This window comes from Girardinichthys multiradiatus, chromosome 22, assembly GCF_021462225.1.
Source record: "Girardinichthys multiradiatus isolate DD_20200921_A chromosome 22, DD_fGirMul_XY1, whole genome shotgun sequence".
Classification (NCBI taxonomy): Eukaryota; Metazoa; Chordata; class Actinopteri; order Cyprinodontiformes; family Goodeidae; genus Girardinichthys; species Girardinichthys multiradiatus.
Window position 1 is genome coordinate 26110063 of NC_061814.1, and position 4227 is coordinate 26114289.

The window sequence follows — 4227 nt, forward strand, 5'->3', positions numbered from 1 at the left end:
TGCTTTTTTTCTCATTTGTATCACTTCTAATATTTTTGTTGGAAAACAAATTAAAACTTAAAAGAAGAATCAGCATCTTGTAAGTATAAAGGTGGGAAAGGGGAAATAAGTGTACTCTTTACCGGTTGGTCAACAGGATATTTGACTGTAAATCAAAACCAGATTGCAGAATTAAGATAGAACACGAAGGCTTCAGAGAGAACATTGCAAACACATGTAGGATATTATGGTTTTTACTAGTATTTATTAAATTATTGCATGTGTTGCCACGTTTTCTGAGCTATTTTCATCTTTAAATGAGCTGCATTGCAAATTCTTGTTGTGCCTCCTCATAACAGCAGTAATTATTTGGCTTCCTGGAGGAACAAGTTTGCCACCAGTTTCTTTCCCATTGGAGGGTCCTACCATAAGGCTTATGAGGGCCACAGGAAGTTCCCGCTGCGGGACAGATTGGTGAACAGTTGGTCTGTCACCTGAGTCATGCAGCAGGAGATTGACCAATTCTTCCTGAATTCAGTGGGACACAACAAAGCTTGTGATTTTATTCACCCAATGAAGAATGCAAGACAAAAAAGAGAACATCTTTAGGTACTTTGCAAAAATGGTTCCCCAGGTCTGAACACTTGCGTTACACCTGTAATTAGCCTATCATGGGACACAAGCCAGTGTCCCCATCTTGGACATCAGATTTCACTGATGTCTTATATTTGGATAAAGCCATATAAAGTGGGGGAAATAAGTATTTGAACCAATAGTGTTTTGGTAATGTTGCTCACTTCCAAAGAAATTAAGTGTGTTAATCATATGTTTTTTTTCTGCTAAGTGACAGATTAGCAAAGATCCAGAAAACACATATCAATTAAAAAATATATTTGTATGTCATTATGTTATGTAATTAGTTGATCCCCTACAAACCGCACAGAGGTTTGACCACCACAGGTTGTTTATGTTGTCCAAAAATCAGCTACAGAATCAGTTTCTTCCAATCCAACTTCTCCACCACCATGAGGACATCGGGACAAGAGATTAGTTTATGGTTGCCACTACAAAAGTTCAACATGTATGAAGGCCGGACGAGCCTGAAGCTCAGGTGCGCTTCAAGCAAGGCTTTGTCATTGGTAGCAAGGTTTTAGGAGAACTCATCTTAAATTGTCCTTGCTGCTCTTATCACAGATCAAAGCTTCGGTTCAATTGTTCACAATTGTCAACAGATTTCATTTATTGCAAAAAAAGGTCAACTCAAGTCCGATTATATATTGGCAGTTACACGAATCAAGCTGAACCACTGAAACACACAGATCAACATGTAGCTTACAACCTTTAAAGTATGATCCTGGAACAAAAACAGTTGTCTGTTACTGTTGTGCAGCTAAAATATAAGAGCTCTGATATTTTTATTTTATTACACAGTTTGCAGTCCAAAAAGTCTGACTTCCTGTACATTTTTATTCTGAAATTGAGGGAAAATAATGACTACTCATATTTTAACAAAAGGCTTGAGCTACTACTATCCTGCCACACAGTTGGAAGTATTTTGCCAATTAACTTGTCGGCCAGAAGTTTGCACCCACTTGGATAGGGATGAAAGTCATTAATTTGGGGCTTTTAGTGATTTGCTTGTTTTTCAGCATGAACTATAATTACAAGATACACATCTAATGATAAAAAACAGGATCTTGTTGCTCAAGTTTAAATAATTTTCTTTTCTTTAGGTTCAAAATTGTACATACAGACTCATACATGTATACACCCCTCCAAAGTTTGTGTATATCGTATGTTTGTAAGTAAGACCCAAACATGCTTTTTGCAGACATTGCCAACCTTGGTAATGTTTGCAAAAAGCATGTTTATTTATGCTATGATCATAGTATAAATCAACTCTTATTTATACAGTGGCAATTTATAGCAAATGTCATCTCAATAAATCGTGTAACACAAACCCATCTAATTTATATTCAGAAATATAGGCCTGCAGTCATATTCAGTAAATTAGAATAATATTGAAAAGTTTTTTTTAGTAACTTGATTCACTAATCAAAAAACATCATATAGATCAACTACAGACTGTTTTCAAGCCTTTCTGTTAATTATGATTTTTTGCCTACAGCTAATAAAAACATGACGTTTAATGCTAGAATATTACATAAGACCAATAAAAGACGTTTCAATACCGAAATGTGGGTTTAATGAAAAGTATGTTTAATATCTACTTAAAGCTTGGTTTCAAAAGGTACTTTTAATCTGACATACGAGCCTCATAGGCATATATGCCAAGCTGCATATTGTAACTTATTGAATATGACTATAAACCAATCAATCCAACCAGACTTGTTCAAACTCAGTTACATACATTCCAGTTCAACCTTAGTTCTAATACTGTGATATTATAATACTGTCAGGTTCAGTTTATTATGCCAATTAATATTCAGTTTTCTAAGAAAACTGAGTAAATGGATGAAGTTGCTGACTTTGCAGCAATTCTGCATACTGAGAGAGAATGAGGTGACAGTGGAAAGGAACAACTCCCTTTTAACAGGAAGAAACCTGCAGCTGAACTTGGCTTAAAGTGAGCGGATATCGGCCTCAACCGGCTAAGGGTTTGACTAGATGAAGCATAATTTTGACTAGGTACTTGACCACTCTTCATGATTGGTTTGGTTCATAGCACAGACCTCGCTTTTAGATGTCCACACACTTTCAGTAGGGTTGAGGTTGGCGCCATTTCAGAAACTTAATGTTAACCCGTATTATCCATTTTAAAACCAGTTTTCATGTATGCTTGGGATCATTATCCTTTTGGAACACCACATTTTGCCCACGTTTTGAAAATCTAGCTGCTGTAGATGAGAAGAAAGACTTTGGAAGTAGCCCTTTATCTTCTTAATTGTTCTAACCATGCACTTGAACAATAGACAGAGATACAAACACTTAGCATGATGGTACCACCACCATGCTTGACATTTGGTGCAGTGTTCCTACGTTTGAAAGCCTCAACATTTACTCCTTCAAGTATACCTTTCATAATCTCAGTGGTGCTTGGTGGTACATTTGCTTATTCTGTTATTGTTAAACTCTGTTCAGTGTGAAAAGTGGCACTGGTGTTTCAGCATTTTCCAGTTCATGACAAACTTGTGACTTGTGGTTTTAACCAGTCTAACAATATCTAAGTTTAATCTGGGGCTGAGAACTTGGGATAAACGGTATTCTTGTGCCAGGAAACCAACCGATTTAATTAAGATATATTTGTTTTATAATAAGGGTTGTTAAATGTCCAGTAAGACTCAATATTTATCCAGAGACTGTGTTGATGGCTACAAAAAGTGGGTGTCACTCATTAAATGATATTTATTTAGTGGATGTCTCAATAAACCTGATATCTCATTAAGCAAAGTGCTTAGTCATTATGAGGTCACCATATTACTGAGATAGAAGCACCTACAATATTGTCTGGGTTTGGTTGATTATTGGTTATTGGATATTTTAAACATAGTTTAAAGCTGTCAGTAACCATGTTGTAATAATTTACATAATAACGTTTTCTTGTTTACAGAAAATCGGTAAACTTACGCAGCAGCATTGCACTGGGTCAATAAAACCGTGTGCTTTGAACTCTGCATGACATGTTTAACAAAATCTTCCCAAAATGCTGTTTCTCTTAAACCTTCTCCGACGATATGAGAAAAATGAATCTGCTTAATGTCACTTGTCTCACTTTTACTAGAAAAAAGATGTTCATTATGCACTGTGGGTCTGAAGTCCAACCGCTGCTCAAGGTAAAAACAAATCAGAAAAGGCTAGGAGGCTCATGCAAACAATCACACCCCCTGCCTTGCACAAATTTTCCACAAACTAATTATTTTTTGACGGTCTATAGCTCTAAAGAACATCTTAGCAGAGCTATTATCATTTAAACCATATTAGCCGAGTACTTGATTAAATTTTACTCAGTTTTGAAAGATGTGTCATTCCAGACTCATCCACATGGAGAAACATAAAACCATGACCAGAAAGAGGTCATAATGGTGCCCTTCACCTCTTCTTCTAAACACACATTGTTTTTAGTTTTTACTGTTTTTTATTAAAATTATTTAACTTATATCTTAGCTGCACAAGGAGGTTTTTTTTCTGCTTCAAAAGCTTCTGGATCAAAGTCCTCCACAGCAACATCCTGTAATTGTCTCTGCACTGGTGGACAGAGGAGAAAGCCATGTCTGCAGTGGAGCAGAG